Here is a 19,302-nt window from a genome sequence, read left to right as displayed (position 1 = left end):
CAATTGCACACGATGATTTGCAGTCAGAAGAGAATTCTTCTGCACAGCAAAGTGATGAGGGCTTAATGCAGCCTGATGCTTTGCTTTAACCAATAGTTCTACATCACTTCATTTTCCCCTTTTGTTGAAACTGCAATTTCTTTGTTAATTTCCAAGCATGTCTTTTCCAGATATGCTTCACATCAAATAGCTTCTTCTTCTCGCTATGTGACCATTAGAAATGAAAAACCAAAGGTATGTATATTGGACAAGCTGAACATATAAACATGTATTTGTCACAGCTTTTCCCAATCCAGTGCTTTCAGATATGCCCAAATTAGGGCACTATTAGGGTTCCCAGACAGCATTGCTGGAAGTCTCAGGAAAAACAGACCCAAGTAATGAATTGAAAAGATCTGGAATTCCTATTTAATCCACATAGAACAGTATCTGCAAGGTGCATTGGATAAATAGCAAAGAGATTGTCCTCATCCAGACCTCAAGTATCACGTTTGGGCTAGGGTGAATCAGAAATGTATATACTTCCTGTCTTCCCCTTCGGCCAGTAACAGCATGCTGTGGAATCAATGAGATATATTTGTTTTGTCTCTTTGTAAGTCACTGGCTTTAAACATCTAAAAAAGAGGGACTGGTCAATGCAGGCATATGCACCGTTGTTGGTAATCTTCCTTTTACATATGACCTAGGCATTTTGCTACAATATTAGACAAAGGAAAATAAAATATTCAAAATGTCAAAGCAGAGAAACGTTCAAAGAGAAGTATTAGGAAGTTACTGACTGTACCTAATTTGCACAAAGAACACATTGCTATAGAAAAGCCAGCAGGGAAAAAGAAAACCCAGAGAAGTGGAAAAAAAAGGAAACCACTTCCTTTGCCGATACCATTCACTCTTCCTCCACCTTTCGGACCTCCAATATCTTAAACCCACCCATGGATTCAAGAGCTGTCCAGCTCCCATTTGGTTTCTTTGATTTCCAAAGAATGTGAGAACCAACAGAAGAAGTGAGAAGAGCCAGGAGTCATCAGAGAAGTCCATTTAATTGTTGTTATCTTTATTGTTTAGTTCAGAGAAGACAGATTCTTTTCATTTATTGACTGAAATTGTCTGATACACAAGAGCATTTGTTATAAAGACTTTTATTTACATGGATGGTTCAGAGGGGACATGGAGCAATGGGTTTCCTGAAGCAGCACGCATTGATATGGCACAGCTCATATTTGGCAGGAACTGGAATAGCTGAGCAAAGAAGGAACCAGGAAATGCCCCCCACCCCCCAAGGATGTATCCAAGCCATGCAATCCTAACAAATTCCACAATGGAAGGAAAGGGCTTCTTCTCTCCAGCCTCTCCCCCTGAAGCATTTATCTGTACTGCTATGTCTACACACACAGATGCACATTTTTGTGATTGGCTATTCGGTGAGTAAGACAAGGCTGGCCAAGACCAGCTGGCAACTTGACATGTAATCTCTATGTCTGCTTCTTGTGATACAGCCCTTTCTTGGTGCGCAAAGCAAACTTGCTTTGCATCCTGGTATAATGCAAAGTCTCATACAACACGCTCAAGGTCCAACAGGGACTAGAAACTTACTCATTTTGCATACCTCCCTAGATGAGGGTCAGAGGAATAAGGAGAGGCAGGTTATTACAAAGAACAATAAGGTATTACCTACCCTTTTTTCATACCTATAAGCTAGCACAGAACTTATTTTACACGCTCAGAATGTACGTGATCAAATGAAATCGTTTTTATTTATTTATTTTTTGCATACCTGAATGGTATTTCTTATTTCACACAGCTGATATATGGAAAGTCAAGCTTTCAATTACATAAAAGTGAGAGGAGAGATGACACTGTTTATACAACTTGCAGTAATATAGAGTATCATCTTTTTGAGGCAGAGGAAAGGCCGGGGGGGAAATGGTTTTAGAAATCTGCCAGACCCAGAGTTGGACAACAGTGTGTGTGTGTGTTGTATGGCTTACTAGAATTCAGTATTTGTGGAATCCTGAGAATCTGAGCTTTCTTTAAAAACAATAACAAGCAAGCAAGCACCTAGCCCTCATGGTTATGGGGAATTGACTCAAAACCTACTGACCAAACATGTAGCAGAGTCAGAATGGAATCTCGAAAACAGAAAATTCTAATTCCAGCCTGTCTCTTCTACAAATACATTATATTGTCTGCTAAACTGTCTTCCTCAGGCCTGAATTTTTTTATATATAGAAAAAAGATTGCACAGCAGCTGCTAGTGCTCATTACTTTCTTATTAACATTGGTCACAGTTTCCCCCCCTACCTGAGATGGCATCAATTCTCTCAGACATTCCCCAGCCTTGATCAACTCATTGGTGCTGCTTAAAGGGAGGAGATGGGGAAATTCAAGGTGATGTTGATAATTCATGGGGTTCTTTTTTAAATAAAATATTACTGGGCATAAACAGGATGGTGACAGTCACCTAATCCTAACAACACATAGTGTGGGACTCGGTCCATGATAGAAAGCTGGTGCAGGAGTAAGACTCCTGATATTTCAACTAGGACTGGGAGATCCAGATTGTTCATAAGATTGGATACTTACCACAACCATCTTAACCTTTTCTAAGGACATTTTCTCCACTAAATTCATTAAAGCGTAAGGCTAGATCCCCACCGCCCATCTTAATCAGGTTATGAAACAAGCTTACATTCTTTGTAAGGGTCATTTTTAAGGTCAATGCAGTCATAATATTTAGCCATGGCTAAGATCTCCTGAGGGAGGCGTGGGAAGGGCCTCTTAGCCTACTGTTGATTATTAAATGACAGCTAATATATCAGGATGGTAGGACTACACTAGCAGAAAGAAAATTGTATCACATTTTCCAGAATTCATCTGGGAAAAGGCACAGACATTATAGAGCCAAAAAGCGATAAAACAGGCCAACACCCTTCCAGTCTGTAAATTTTAAGTTAGGGTATTCCGATCACAACAGATTCCAAACCAGAAACTGAATCAGTGAGGGAAACAGCATGGAAACATGTATTCACAATATCACATGTAATTATAATAGACTTCTATATGAAACCAAGCAAAAGATCACGTTTTCCTTGTGGAAGATCTGCTATGTCTCTAGCAGATTTCTGATCCCTTGATATCTCTCCTTGTCGTTGGACTCTGCCCAGAAGCACTGAGATGGAAATGCAATGCTGGCAAGGGATTCACCATGATCTCTCTTCCCACAGGTGTTAATAGCTGCAACCTGCAGTCCCAACCACTCAGGAAAAGATGTTGCCGTGATAACATTCAGCATCTACCTGCTCAAATAACACTCCCATGTTAACCCTTGTAATAAGATACACCACTTTTAGCCTGGAAGTAGCACCTGGCTGAAAAATGTCAGTGCCATGCCCAACCTTTCTCCATTTGGTTTTCTCCAGATGATTTGGACTACAGTTCTCACCATCCCCAAATATCATGCCTATGCCACATGAAGGTGTTAGGTATTATAGGGCATCTCATCTGGTGGGTCCCAAGTAAAACCTTTGTAGAAAGAAACAGAATAGATAATTGCTGCCTTTAAAGAGGTTGATCCAAAGGCGCTTTTCCAAAAGACAACTGGTCTTTCTTGTTTTTTTCCTTGAAAATATTTTGCTTTTCATCCAAGAAGCTTCTTGCCCAAATTAGGGTACAGAAGCTTCTTGGATGAGAAGCAAAACGTTTTCAAGGGAAAAAAAACCAAGAAAGTCTATTTGCCTTTTGGAAAAAGCACCTTTGGGACAACCATGACCTGGATGATTGAGAATCTCCGTAGACCTTTAAAGAGGTCATTTTGCTCAACTATTTAGGTCAAAGATAAATTCATATATATCAGTCTGGTTTATTTGAAGTTGAAATGTATAGCCGAATGCACCTAGGGTTATCTACTTAGCCTTCCCAACCTGGGCCCTTCCAGAATTCCCATGAGTATGGGAATTCCAGGAGCCAAAGCCCCAGGATAGCTAGAGAACACTACAGTAGACTTAAGTAGATAAACTGAGGGCCGATACATTTTCCATCCTTGATTCCACAGATCCTAACCAAAGGTAGATATGAAACCTTCTGCAAGAAAGCATGTCATTTATCACTGATCTAAGGCCACATTCCAATTTCTGCTCTACGTCCCTTTAACATTATTTCGCAAGGAAAATACAAGAAGGTTAGTTCTGTACAGAATTCCAGATTCCTCAACCCCTCATTGATCTGGTTTGTCTAATCCCCTTAGCTGGAACACAGCTTTCCTGTGGCCTTCACACACATAATCTTGCATAGCCAATTCTACATCACAGAGTTTTCACTTTTATGTGTTTACAACTTGAGGGAGAAGTAGGCATTTTCATCATACTGGATTACAAATCCAAACGTATGTCCAACAAGATCTCCGTTTTGGTATCATCCCACATGCTTTCTCCCCCTCCACTTTTCCACTCTTTCTTCCAGTGAATCCACAGGCTGCCTGAATAAGAATGCAGCAACCTATGTGTAATGCCAATGCAGGTGACTGTACAGATACAACAGTGGTGATGCACAATCCATGACATAAGAGCATACAGTCTCCATACTATACAGCCTGCAAAATCCTCTGAAGGTTTGGGATCCAGGATTCCTAGCTCACACCCAATCTGCGATGCTGGAGCCGTTTGCTTGATTAAGTGGAGAATTGTTGCCTCCAGGTGCTTCCTGGGAGATGGAGAATAAGTCCTAGGGCCCAAGGAAGGAAGGGTGCTGAAGGGTAAAAGTCCTGCAGGAAAGAGGCTGGTGTACTGTTTGGGCAGAGTCCCATAGGGAACAAGCAATTGAAGCTGCTTCCAGAGAGTTCCTTTTTGGTTGACTTCAGTGTTCTTTTGGGCAGCATCCTGAAAGCAAGGAAGGCTGACGACAGCAGCAAAAGGCAGGAAAAGTGCATGTAAGGAGACCCCTAAGGGCCAGTGCAAGATCTGCAGATAGGTGGGAAGGGAAAACGTTGTTGTTCGGAGACACACTTATCTTCCCATCCTCAACGGGGTGGGGATGGCAATAAAGCAAGAATGGAAGGGGTAAGATTTAAGGCTTATGCGTCTGCATAGAAACATATGTAAACTGATTAGAGCAAGAGACCAAAGGATATTAGCCAGAGTCTGTTCCAAAGACCAAGGACCATTCCATACATTATGTGGCAGTATAAACAGGTTTGCCACTCTGTGTAAACTCAGCACAGGGCTGCAACCCTTCCCAGATCTCTGATACATGTGTGTGTCCAATCAATGCATATCAGCCATCACGGAATTTGCTCTTTGCAATTTTAAATGCACACCAGAGAAACATAATGTGTGAAGGGTCCCAGGAAAGGCTGACAAAGCATGCAAGCAATGAAACAGAGATATACTCTAAAGGATGCGATGGTGAGTCAAGACGTGACTCTTTCACAAGTAAATTGGGAAACACTTCCTTGAGTATAAATAGGGCCTTGAACTTGTTCTCTTTGTAAACAAGAAATTTCCAGCAATAGATTTAACAAAAAAAAATATTCATTAGGAAACTGATTAGCTTTTATCATGTCTTCAAAACTGAAAATAAGTAAAAGTCTATTCAAGATGTAGCTCCAGACTGATATGTCGAATGAAATTCTAACCAGGCTTGACTTGAATTTGGCCTTGCTACTAACTAGTTGTTTCCAAACCAGCCATAGTCCCTCAGGATAGGGAGCGTGACTATGGTTTATTATCCCATGAACCTACGGATTGGCTTGGAAATGCAATTCCTGAGAACATGTAGAGCACCCTTGCTTGCTATTGAGTCAATAAGGCCTCTCTCTTCACAAGTGGGTATGATAGACAGCTTTTTATCATGGCCTCAATCAACCCATTGCCCCTAAAGACAGCATTTTCTCCCATAAAATCTAAAGCTTCATTAGCTTGGGGTTTTTTCCCCTGCTCCCCCTTGGCTGCCATTAGTGGGAACACACTTGCAGCGTAATGTTTTTGAACTTATGAAGTGGACATCAAGTGTAACTTCTGGAAGGGTTAAGCCCAGGCATGTATTTCTTTTCAAGCAAAGCAAAGCAAAAACAACTCATGAGAAAGGGCAGAAGCAAGCCTGAGCTAAAATAAGAGGCGAAAAGTCAAAGGTTAAAGTTGAATAGCGAAGGAAGGTAAGCATGAGGAGCAGGATTTTTGTCCAATAAAGAGGCTACCACATCTGGGCTATAAATGCAGGATGGCCACGAGACAGATGGAAAGAGATACAGAAAATTCTCTGTGTTGCCATCTCAGAGAAATCTGGATTTTTGCAATCCAAGCATGCTAGCCTTAGTTTAATTTCAACATCATTTTTTGACTGGGAGCTGCCCATAGTTGGATAGAACATAAGACAACTGTATAAATGTTTTAAATAAATAAATAAAATAAGCAGGCTTGTTGCCCCATTTATACTAGCGAGATTCCTATGCTTTTAACAAGCAGCCTGGTATGAAAACTTGGATTCATATACTGCACTAAGTCATGGCTTTTTAAACCATGGTCTTGGCTTAAGCAACATTTTTAAAAAAAATACAATTTCATCATAGCTTTTCATTCTTAACATTCCAGAGCAGACAAGTGGCTATGTCAGCACAACTTGCTATGCAATAAAATGTGCTTTTTCCACCAGAATGTTTGTGTTCATCCAACATGATAAGCCAAATCCAAACAAATCACTTTCTGTGTCTGTGCAGTGTATGAAAGCTTACATCAGAGCTTTTTTCATGACATGAAAACAAAGTGATAGGAAAGCAAAACATTGCCTGATTCAATTGTGCATCTGGGTATGAGACATCTACGAAGGAAAGAGTTGGACCACTAAACAGTCAGCAAATTTAAGGATATAAACAATACAAAACAAACTATCTGTAAATGCCCAAAGGAGGAGAATGGAAAATTGTGTCTAAATAGCTCTAAATTAAATGTTAAAACAAAAATGGGGCAGGAAATATGTGAAAATAGTCTTCAAATAAATAATCTTTGTTGCTTCTATTGGCCATCCTATAATTATCCAGTAAAGCAACAAGGGACATTTCATTTCATAGCCCTATGAGAAAGTAATTTTAAAAGGCTTATCTTAACTTTCTGCACAGAAAAGACAAGAACATAGCAAAAGGAGAGGGGGGGGAAAGGAGGGGGGGAACACTGGCATCCCAAGAGCCAAAATTGTGGAACAAGGCAAGAGACAGGAGCTGCCTAAGGCACGAGATGAGACCAACGCATAGGAGCAAAAGCTGGATGAAGACAACTGACTGATGTTCACTCTTGCTTGATCTATGCAGGAGGAGACAAGGGGTGTCTTTGGAACGGTCTCTGAGCCCAATCCCAGGGAGCCATAGGGGGTAAAGCTGGTGTGGTGAAGTTTCAGGGCCCAAGTTAGAAGTGCAAGGCATGGAAGGGGATGGCTGTGCCCCCTCCAGGTTACCTAGAGGAGGGGCTGCTGCATTCAGAGGCAGGGCAACAAAACTGGTGGACGTCCTCAGCCTCGTCATCATCCCTAGAAAGTGGGGAAGGGACAGACAAACAGACAGAGATGGATTAACACCCTGAGGACACACCCGCCATGATAAGGAGAAGGGGCAAAATGGAGCGATGGTTGAAATGGAGATGGAAATGTAATGAAGCTCCAAGAAGGAACGGGGGGGATGGGTGCAAGGGAACTTAACACTTTTGACTTTTTAATGTCTTCTACACACAAACACTTTTGGGGTCACCAAACCATAATCCACAGAAACTCTTTTAGATCTTCATCATAGCAAATCTCCCCTAAAGCTATAAAAGCAGACAGGATTACATGCTCTGCTATACTTATTCCTAGATTCATCAGCACTTTTCTCACTTTTGCTGCAAAGGAACTGGAAGTACTGTTTTGCTTGACTACAAAGAGGCTACTCAGACTAGAGTAGGAGGATCTGTAAAGATCTAATAGTGGAAGAAATTGGAATAGTTCTGTACCACCAAACTAAGGGTAAGATGGCAAGGAAAAACGGCCTTGCTCCAGTTCTGTTCCTCCAGCAACAGCTCAGACTTGCTGTTAAAGAGGTCAACAGAGGAAGCTTTCCAAGCACAGAAATAAGCATTTAAAAAACAAACTGGTAGTAACTGAACATGTGCAGCCGTTAGCAGGCATCCTAGAATATGTGGCAATTTTAAACTAACAAGGTGTGAAACTGCCAAACCTGTTGCCTATAAATCTACCCAGTCCCTTGTGGTATATAAAGTTCCTCCCTCTTTATCTTCATCCTGCAAAAATGAACAGGAATCCAAAACACAGCTGCTAGTGAAGCAAAAAGGAAAACAGGACTGGGGAGAAACCCATTTCCTAATTTAGCAATACAGATCCAAGTTACCACTTGGGTATTTTATTCTACAATATAACACACTATTACTTTGCTCAATACATCTGAGTTTGCTTTCTTCTTCTTTTCTTTCTTTTTTGTATTCATCTTTTAACTATTAACACAATGGAAACATAGCACCTTATTTATGTGCCAGATTATTACTTCAGCTAGCACTGTAGTCTCCCATCCCCCTTCTGTTCACAAGAGCACAGACAGTAAAACACTCAATAGGATTATTTCTGAATTTCTGTGAACCTTTTTCTTTTTTGCCTGTATAAAATAGCAGCAATTTTGTTCTTGTAGCCTGTGGGTTTATCCACTTTCACTTGAGATTATTGCACTTCTAGACAGAAGTCCTTAGGATTTTATCTTTAAATGTGCCTTCAATTATCTGCATTATCTGAGTTTTATCACATTTGTATTAGTTTTACTCCATTTTGTATGCAATCCTGAGTCTCTATTGTGCAAAGGAAACTAAAAATACACTGACATTATTTACTTTTTGGGGATGTCAAGGAAGATACCACTCAGTGGGAATGGAAGGATCTGGTTCAGCACCTGTTACATAATCTTGTCCAATCAATTTCAAAAATATTAACAGAATCATATGGTCCTCAGTTCTCTCATAACATAATGGCCACTTTCATTTCTCCTCTTCTATTTTTGGCCAAAACTATAGAAATGTTTGCAAATGCCAACAGATCTTGCTTGGTACGTGTGTAATTGGATAAATCCAAATGCGTTCCCATGTTGTGACTGTGCTATACAGGACTGGGTTCAAAAGAAAGAAGACTAGAAATAGCTGTGGATGGAACATAGCATGAAATAGAAGATTTAGCTACATAACTGTGTACAGCCAATCACTAAGGGACATTACACAGTTGTCTTGTCCTGCCCCTTTATTGTAATTCTTTGAGAGTTGTCAATGACTAACTTCAGCATTTCTCAACCTTGCCAATTTTAAGTCAGGATGCTGGCAGGGGAATTTCTGGGAACTGATGTCTACCTGTCTTGAAGTTGCCAAGGCTTAGAAACACGGGCCTACAGAATTCATATTGTAACCCACTAGCTCAGGGGTGTCAAACTCAATTTCATTGAGGGCCGCATCAGGGTTGTGTTTGACCTTGGGGGGCTGGGGTGGGCGTGGCCAGGGTGGGCATGGCCAGCTCAACATCACTTGTGTCGGGTGCGCCTGTGATGGCCCAAGTGCTCTGCCAGCGAAAACAGAGCTCAGGAGCCTGCAGCGGCCTTCTACAACCCTCTGCCAGCTAAAACGGAGCTCGGGAGGGCCACATGCATTTTCGCTGAGCTCCATTTTCGCTGGCAGAGGTTTGCAGAAGGCTGGTCCTCTAGAGGTAAGTATAAAAAGTACATATTTATTGTCTTGAAGAGCTACTCCTTCAAATAATGCCTCCTTTTCACTCACTTCAAGAAATCTGTCTGTCTCCCTCAAATTTTACACAGATTCTATACAGACATTCAGGATGCCATACATATATTACACAGACATTACACAGCCTGCACACAGACATTTGCTACTCACCACTTTTCCGTTCTTAGGAAAAGAATGCCTGGTTACTAATTGATAAAGGACAGATACGATTTTGGTTTTAGAGAAAAAGTATTAAACACTTCCCCACCTTAAGGTGAAAAGAGAATTAAAAACATTAAGGGTGCTTCACAAGAAATACTTATTCGTAAGAATGAGGGTCCTTAAACCCTTGTTTAATTAGAGATTAGAGAATCATTTGGGCTGTCTTTTTGGCACATGACACTACTGTCATCCTCATTTATCATCTTCAGGAGGAAGCCCAAAGCACTTGTCCTGATAGCTTTCCTACAGATGCTCAAAATTTATTTCCTTTCTGCTGCCTTTAATGGCCTCCCTATAAACATCATCTCCAATGATTTTCAGTGACTCTCCTCCAGGGCTTTAGATAAAAAGCGGCCTTTTCACTGCTGCTCTCTGAAGCCCTCTTTCTTAACTGGAATCTTTAGGAACTCAACTCGTTCATTTCTTCATTTTTTTTTTGCACCTTTTGTTTTGGTAGGCCTTTCCTGGATTGATAAAATTCAGATAGTCACTAAACGACAGCATAAGTAGATGCTTCTGTATTGCTTTGCTGCCACCTGGATCGGGTAGGCTGCCATTTGTTCCCCTCTGGGAAACTGCACTTGTGAAAGGGCAATGTGTTCCTCTCTAGAACTGCCTTGTGACCCAAAAGAAAGGAAGGAATGTACTCCTATATAAAAAAATGAGCTCCACATTTGAAAATGCAGCTAAGCTAAGTGCTTTTTTTAAAATGGTCAAGCATTGTTTGGGGAAACAGAAAGAACAGTACAATTGCCCTTTGCTCAAAGAAATTCCAGTATGTTTCTCTCTCTTTTCACATAAGGGTATAGATGCACACATACAAATAGGCTTTTTTTTTGGAGTGGGGGAGAAAGTAGCAAAAGGATTGACTTTTCCAAGCCACACTGTCATATATATGGAACATGAGCTATGAGCAGGGCATTTACAGAAAAAAAAAAAAAGAGTAATTCTATAAGAGTAGTTAGAAAGGCTTCCGCTGAAATTATGCAACCTGTTGCTGATCATTTGTGCCGTGTGCTATTCCTTTCCTGGTTATGTTTCACTATAGAATAACATTCTGTAGAGATTCTCACTATAGGACACAAAGACTACATTGCAATGAATATATTTGAACTTAGGGTTTGTTGATATGTAGGCTACTCAGAACCTGTGAGAATTGCGTAATAGAGGTAGTCCTCTTTTAGTGACTATTGGCAGTAAGAATGGTGATGAAAAACTAACTTGACAACTAATTCTTCCATTTGTGATATTTTGCAAGGAAAGCTGAAATAAGACCGTAAGTAAATAAATAAGCAAGCAAGCAAGCACAAGAACAGTTTGACTTGGTGACTGCTTCGCTTAACAACCAAGTTGTCAGTCCCAGCTGGGGTTGCTAAACAAGGACAACTGATACGGAAGCCTCAATCAATCGATGTATGTGTAAATAGTGAAGCAGTCAGTAGGATAGTTTGCAGCATAGATGGAGGTGTGTAAGACAAGGCCTACTAACCTAAACACAGCCTACCAGCCAGGGGTGGTATTCTACCAGTTTGGCCTGCTTCTACCAAGCCGGTAGCGGTGATGAGCAGCAGAGACCGAACCAGTTCTCCCCAACGCCCTGTGTTGGGATCACCCGCCCGCCCAGGCTCCCATACTAACCTTTATGTCCCGCTTTTGAAGCACAGCTGCTTTGCGCGGCACAGCAACTGCCACGCGGCAGCTGCTGAAGCGTCAGGGAGAATGCAGGATTTTCAGGAGGTGACTCAAAACACCTCTGTGCCTGTGCAAAGTGTGTGTTTGGCGCGCACGCAAAGTGTGTGTGCACGTGCGCGAAGTACGCCCACCAAGCCACACCCACCGAACCGGTGGTAAAAATATTTGAAACACACCACTGCTACCAGCTACATCTTGCAATCTGCCATGTGTTCAGCAACCTCTTTTTTTACCTCTCTCAGACAGCTAAAACTGACTCTCTTTCATGTCTTTGGTGGGCTCTTCTTTATAACTAGAACCTGCAGGAACTCTGAACTCTGATGGGCTACTCATCGTGGGAATGCATTCTATCACAATCAGTCATGAATGCTATATTCCTGGGCCATTTGAGATACTCATTTTCTAGTACACATGTTATTTCTCGTTAGGCTCCTTATTTTTAATAGCCATATAACTAATAGAAAACATGTTGGAAATTATAAAAAAAAATCAGCAATCAGAAAAACTGAATAGTCATGAAGGTGTGATTCAGAGGTACCAAAACCTTAAGGCTCTTGAAAGACTCACTTACTTTTCTTTATTTATTATGGCATAAGTCTTTGCAGGTTGGAGTCCATCTTATTAAACACATTTATTAAGTTAGAGTCCAAGAACATTCCAGGAATAATATTCTAAACATTTAATAAATATTCTAAAAAGTTAGAAAATATTCCAAGAATTTGATGAAATGAGATCTGATCCAAAGCTCATTTCATAGTAAACACGCTAGTGTCATAAAAAAAGCTATGCCAGCTGTACAAACAAACTTAAGAAGTAATGGTCCATCTCTCTAAAGAGATTATGGCATAGAAAAGTAGGAATAAGTTTTACATATACACATAAATGCACACATATAAGCACACTTGAAGGCCAAGAAAAGGAGAAAAAATAATCAAAATTAGCAATGCCTCCATGCTGAAATTCAGTGTCAAAATGCACTTCTTGATACACAGATATTCTTGTCATGCAATGATCCATTAATCATGCTGCCACAGTTCCTATCTGAGACACTTGATGTACATTCTTACAAGCCTCACAAGCCTCCTATGTTCATATCCACAATTTCTGCCTGAACCCCACTGAACAGAAAAATCACAGGAACTCAGAAACTTACCCTAAAATGATTTATTTTTTTTGCCTAGCCTAGGCAGAAGGGGGGAGAGTGGGGAGAACAAAGTAGCTGTTGATGTATGTAATGTAATTGAAACCAACATATGGGGCAGCAGGAATTGGGGAAGAGTGAGCTGTGACAGGGGTTAGGTATAAAAATGTTGTGATCATGGAGAAAATGAAATCCAGAATTCCCTTATGCTGGCAAAAAAGCCTCTGTTCATCAAGCTGGCATCAGGAATTGGCATCTGCCAAGGGAATGCCCATAGCAGAGCCCTACCTCTATAGCTCCAGTTACTGTTACTGCCTGTCTTGAAAGAATAAACAGCAGCTCCGCCATATTTTGCCCTTCCTCTTTGGAAGGTTCATGGATTGGGCCACAAAAACAGGAGCGAGAAAATAGACAGCAATAGTGGAAAAATAGGAAAGAAGGCAACTTTCTGAAAATATCCCATCTAGGACCCACCTAGATGTGGATTGGCTGAGGTCCCTACCCAAAGCTGTCACAGAACTCCAGAATCCTGGTGGCCAGGGAATTCTGGAATCCTGACTTGGGGATTAGAATTGCTTGTTAGGAGTGAGGAAGATCCAAGAAAGAGCAAGCTTTTCAGTGCTGTTAAGTCTCCTTCCCTCCTTGGGCTGCAGGCTGTGAATGATGGAAATAGTAGATCAACACATCTCCTCTGCAAGGCGGCGTTTTCCGCTCCACCCCAGCACTGCCTCAAATAACCGTCTAAGGGATGCTGGATTTGTGGATCAGGTGGCATGTCAAGATATGACAATGGCGTTGAGTGAGGACGTGGGTGGGTGGTTGGGGATTCTCAGTGGCTTACCTGCAGCCTGTGTGCCTGGCAGGGGAAGCTAGTTGCGAGTGGAGAAGCGACTGAGCAGAGCAGCAGTACTGGTGCAGAGTGGGACACGTGGACGACCTACAGAAGTCAGTAGAGACGGAACAACAGAGAGAGAGAGACAGGAAAAGAGAGAAAGATAAAGAGGGTTGGATGGAAGGAGGGGAAATAAAGGGAGGAGTTGATATATATGAAGATAGGTGAAAGGTGCGTGCCGAAATGGAGAGGAAGAAAGAGGGGGAAGGAAAAGAGAAGAAAAAACACAAAGTCAAGGAAAAGAAGGACAGCACTGAACAAACAGAAGAAGAAAAAAAAACATAGCAACGCCCCCAAGCCAAACAGAGAGACTCAGCCACACACTGGGCCAGGGAAGGAAGGAAAAGAGGAAGAAAGGAAGAGAAAAAGAGAGAAAACAGACAGCGGCAATTCCCAGGGACAAGGATGTGAGGCCAAAAAAGCCACAGGAGCTAGGAACAAAAAGGCATTACTAGGGCAGCCCAGACCAGCACAGAATCATTGGGGCGGCCTAATCTGAGTTGAGCAAGAAAGCATTAGGGACCAAGGACACGAAGAGACAGAAAAGTGAGCCACCGGCTGAGAGACAACCTAAATCATGGGCCACTTTCAAGAAGTGAGCTAGGAAAAGTCAAGAAATCAGGTAAGAAGTACCAGAGGTTGGATGTCCTTTAAAAAAAACACAAAACACCAGAATATGGGGGGGGGGGACCCTTGGGTGACAAGGTGACCTAGAGCAGGGGTCTCCAACCTTGGCAACTTTAAGTCTGGGGTACTTAAAGCTTTGCTGGCTGGGGAATTCTGGGAGTTGAAGTCCCTCAGATTTAAAGTTGCCAAGGTTGGAGGCCCCTGACCTTGAGGTCCTTTGTCAGCCTCCTACACAAATTGACCAAGAAGTTAGGGAAAAAAACAGCATAATCTGCCACATAATCTTCTAGCCCCTCCCTGTGATTCTGCCTTCCCAGTTCAGCCAATGACTATCTGAACCATAATACCCCCCCCCTCCTTCCCAGAAAGGTACAGGATGCTTCTTACTTTGAAGGTTCAAGATGGGAACAAGGACTGAGGCATCCAACGGAAGGGGGAAAGGAAAGCATATACATGTAGCTAAAGACTCAGGGTTTACTCTCATGGCTATACAAGGTTTAAAAGAAAGGCCTGCTGTGAAAAGAAAGCCAAAGAAGAGGGAAACCAGCAACCTTTGGACTAATCCCGAACAATACCACACCCCTGAAAGTCAAGAAAAATACACTAGGGAGGATTACAATCTAGCCCCACCCAGGCCCCAGGAAGACAGAGAGTGAGGAAGACCACACCACAAAAATCTTAGGACTTTCTCAGCCATGTACAGTGAAATAACCAGCATGAGGAAAGGAGAAAACAATGACTTCAGGACCGTAAATCTGCAAATCCTCGACCCACCCACAAATAAGGAAGCCAGTTTGGGGGAGGGGGAGCAGAGGGGAAAAAAAAAGAGATTAAGGTAAGCCCCATCAAAGGCTTTGCATTCCAGCTGCCAAAGACACAGAAAGCTTCTTCTGCTGTACTTTTCACAGGGATTTAATCAGGGCTTAGGTCCAGAGAACCTATTTTTAACCATAAAACTTGAGTGGGTGTGTGTATCCACCTATTTTATTAAGATCAAGTACTGGTTTTTTCAATCTCAATCAGCTTGCAGTCCCTGGTGCCAAATAAACAAGCAAACAAATCAATCTTAAAGTGGGTGAGATGGGGAGGGGGTAAATTCCAGATGGGAACCGGCGCTCATTTGCTATGGCTTTCATATTCAATTATGGAACACAGAATGAAAAGGGATGCAAACGGCAAAAGCAGTGACAGGAGAGATCCCATGCCCAGTGCAGCTTTATTTCCTTCCATATAAGGACTGGCTTGTTTTCACTGCTGTGGGGAAATCTCATTTGGTACAATCGAGGCTATCCCGCCCTCAGCACCATTGAGCATATAAAGGCCCCTGCCTTCCCCCATAGTAAGTATTGGGTCATTGCAAAAAGGGGGGGAAAGGTGCCATGGCCACGTGCAGAATGACACCACCAAGCAAACCTTAACAGTTCTGGGTACATTCCATAACAGGAGGCAAAGCTGGCAGGTGGGATGCGTGTACCAAATCCCCCGCTTTAAAGGACACATAGGTGAAACGTAATACTTTTCCAGATGGGTTGAAGGTTGGGATATCTATGCTGTCCCAACTGCCATCAGGCTACAAGTCCCATTATTTCTGATTATAACTGTGTGTGTGTGTGTGTGTGTGTGTGTGTGTGTGTGTGTGTGTGTGTAAAAAATTCCCTTCTCACCCCTGTGGGTGGCTTTTGTCTTCCTCAGTCCCAGATCCTCTACCAAAGGCCCAGGAGTTTGAGGGTTCTGTGCATTCTTAGCTGTTCCCAGCACTGCACTCTTCTGGAGAGAAAACTCTGACATTGTTCCTGGGATCTATTGTAGGTCATTCTCCCAGCTGAGGCGTCCCAGTCCTATGACTGGGATTATTTTGGCCTCTACTTCCTCTCTAGTTCTTCCGCCCTGGTATTTCTCCAACTTTTTATACTCCTTCTGCCTGATGTTATTGACACTTGGCACTGCTACATGTATCACCACCTTATCTATGATCATGATGTCTGGTTGGTTGAGTAGTATCTGCAAGTCCATCTGGGTCTGGAAGTCCCACAGGATCTTAGCCTATTTATTCTCCATGACCTTCTATGGAATCTCCTATCTCAGGGGTGTCAAACTCAAGGCTCGGGGGCCGGATTTGGCCCACTGGGTGCTTAGATCTGGCCCATGGGGCTGACCTGGAAACAGTAAAGGACTGGCCCACAATGCCTCTGCCAGTGAAAACGGAGCTAGCTCGTTTTTGCTAGCAAAGGGTTGCAGGAGGCCATCGCAGCCTAAAAAGGAGCTCAGGAGCCTGTTTTTGCTGGCAGAGTGCTCAGGCCATCACAGGTGCCCCCAAACACGAGTGATATCGAGCTGGCCACACCCACCCTGCCCCCCCAAGGTCACACACGACCCTGATGCAGCTCTCAATGAAATCAAGTTTGACACCCCTGTCCTAGCTGGCTTGGGAAAATCTTCTAGACCATACCCTGTGCAGATGTTCCTGTATTCAAAGCCAGCTTCTTGGTTGTTCAGAGTATGCCGTTCCTACCTGCATCTTACACCCTGTCATTACTGGTTGAACTGTCTCAGAGGCCTCTCTGCATAGTTTGCACTTTGGGCCTTATATAATGTGGTAGAGCCCTGTTTCTATGGATCTGGCACTTAGCACCTGTGCTGCTATGATCCGTGCTTGATCATTATCGTAGTCCCTAATTCTCATTCCCAAGAGCAGCTGAGCAGATGCTGCTAGTTGAAGCCAGGTCTCCAAAACATTTTTTTTACAGCATAGCCCTTTGTATGTGACCAAAATATAGGAGCACCCTAGATTCCAGCTGATTCTTTTTCTTTCTCTTCCCCCAATTCAACCCACTTTTTGCTATACTTCATTGTTACTTAAAATATTCTCAAATGGCTCTCCCTCCATTTCTTTTTCCTTCTGACCTCAGACCCCTCTTCCTTTCCACTGCAGGCTCTGCAGAGTACAGAGCTGTAAACTTGTTTGGCTTCCTTATTATAACAATGTGCATACATCACTGAATTCACTAAGAAAAATGATTTGCTGATGCAATTCATAAAGTGCAGCATGAGAGGGCAAGAATGGGGAAATGAATACTGGGGCAGCTCAGTATGGAAATACGGCTCTTAAAAGAGATAAAGGGTAAGATAAAATATATTTCAATCACACCATTAGAGCCATAATGTCCTCTTGAAAGATGTGACCTGAAACCTAAGAATAATAATAGAATCATTGAAAACAGCCTTCACTCCCAATATTTTACGCCCCTTTCCTTATTCTGTAGAGTGCCACATAGTCCTTTCCCTATATCCATTTGCTCTAACAAGCCTGGGTTGTTCAGAAAATCTGACATTTCTTCCAATCTCACATTCCTCCATTTCCTCCACTCCCAGCTTTTCCCCACAAAGGAAATATTCCTTGCAGGCCCAGAAGAAAAGAAACTGATTGGCGACTTCCTTTCACCTTTCCTCCCAACCAAGCCTAGATGACAGCTAACAACTGGTAGCTCTGTTTTTGAATCTCTGTAATCCCTTTATGCATTCCTCAAAAGATTATAAAAGAAGAGAGCAAGTTTCTGACTAGTTCAGCATTAACTACTGCGTGTTGGCTGAGTACATCCACTCATTTTAAGGGAAAACACACCTTCCCAACTGGATCTGACCAAAGTCCCTCTCTAACATAGGACAGGAACCCAGCCTTCAACAGGCGCCAGCAAACACACACCAGCCATTGGCCACTGCTTTGCCAATGGCTCCTCCCCACCTTTTGATAGAGGGCTCTTCCTGACTGGCAATGCTGTACTCTGTGACATGCCCCTGATCGATCGGCAACTGCCTTCAAGTTGCTTATATCCCACTGTGTCCATCTCTACCAGGAAAAATAGTAAGGATTCACTCACGGGTCAGACTCCATAACTTTTCTGTGGCCTCCTTCTGTACTTCTTTGTACGTGTCTTCTTCCTGCAAACGTCTTCCTTTTCACCCTTGCCCCACCCACTTCTTCAGCGCAAGGGGGATCCAAGGAGTCAAGAAAAGTGGCTCAGGTCATCCCTCTTTGAAGGATGCAAGGCACAGAAACATGCAGGGTGTAACTCTCTTCTCTTCTCTCTCACCCCATCAGCTGATTACTGTAGACAGAAGTAGAGGGCTGGGACAAAAGGACCAGGCAGGGAGTACCTCTGAATTAACATGTTAAATGCTGGCTTTTTTTTCCTGCCTAAGCGTTTTGAGACAAGCTACGAACCCGAGGAGAGGAAGGAGTCTTCCTTGCTTGAGAAGGAAGACTAATATCTTGCTTCTTCTCTTTAAATAACTTTAAAATAACATTAAATGATTTGAGAAAGTGGTTTTTCAACCTATGTATGCACAGCAATGTGAATAGAAGGCACAGAAAAATTGGTAACATGCAAAAAAGCCAGTGGAAAATAAGTAGCAATTAAATAAAAAGGAGGAAAAGAAAGAAAATAAAATGACGCAGAAAGAGAAATATGGGCACGGAAACTAGTTCCATCATTCTCCACCCGAATTAGAGTGAAGCTTAATGAAATATAATATATCCTTCATTAATTAAACAATCCAAAGCTCAGTACTTTCCCTAGCCTATAGCTATTCTTCCTATAGATGTATAGCACATGCAAAAAATACACTTAAATGACCATGTGCATATGGGTATGCTTACAGTTACCATTTCTACTTCAGTAATAAATTTACCCCCAAATGAATATTCTGCCATTTTTGAGACAGTGTAAGATCTACAAATGCAATTGAATCTAGATATTCCCTACTCCAAAACCTAGAATCATCAACTGATTTTTAAGAAAGTAGTGTGCAAAAAATAGCAGATAATTTCCTATTTGTTTATTTATTTCCCACCTTTTTATTATTTCAATAAATAACAAAGCGACCAACATACCTAATACTTTTTCCTCCTCCTGTTTTCCCACAGCAACAACCCTGTGGGTAAATTGAGCTAAAAGAAAGTGACTGGCTCAAAGTCACCCTGCTGGCTTTCATGGCTAAGA

At 42.3% G+C, this 19,302-nt stretch overlaps 1 protein-coding gene and 1 long non-coding RNA gene across 2 annotated transcripts in view; both read right to left on the bottom strand.

Moving 5' to 3' along the window:
• Positions 1 to 19,302, bottom strand: part of IQSEC2 (IQ motif and Sec7 domain ArfGEF 2) — a 160,983-nt gene that overhangs the window by 80,852 nt on the left and 60,829 nt on the right.
• Positions 1,038 to 18,395, bottom strand: LOC148132344 (uncharacterized). Its single transcript, XR_015747861.1, has 2 exons — positions 18,181 to 18,395; positions 1,038 to 7,512 (listed from the first exon to the last, which is right to left on the bottom strand). It is a non-coding gene; the product is annotated as an uncharacterized LOC148132344 (long non-coding RNA).

Source organism: Notechis scutatus, chromosome 2 (assembly GCF_049901735.1).
Source record: "Notechis scutatus isolate UNSWTSFEM ecotype Mainland chromosome 2, rNotScu1.2, whole genome shotgun sequence".
Classification (NCBI taxonomy): domain Eukaryota; kingdom Metazoa; phylum Chordata; class Lepidosauria; order Squamata; family Elapidae; genus Notechis; species Notechis scutatus.
Note: the sequence above shows the minus strand (reverse complement) of the source record. Positions and strands in the feature narration are given on the sequence as shown.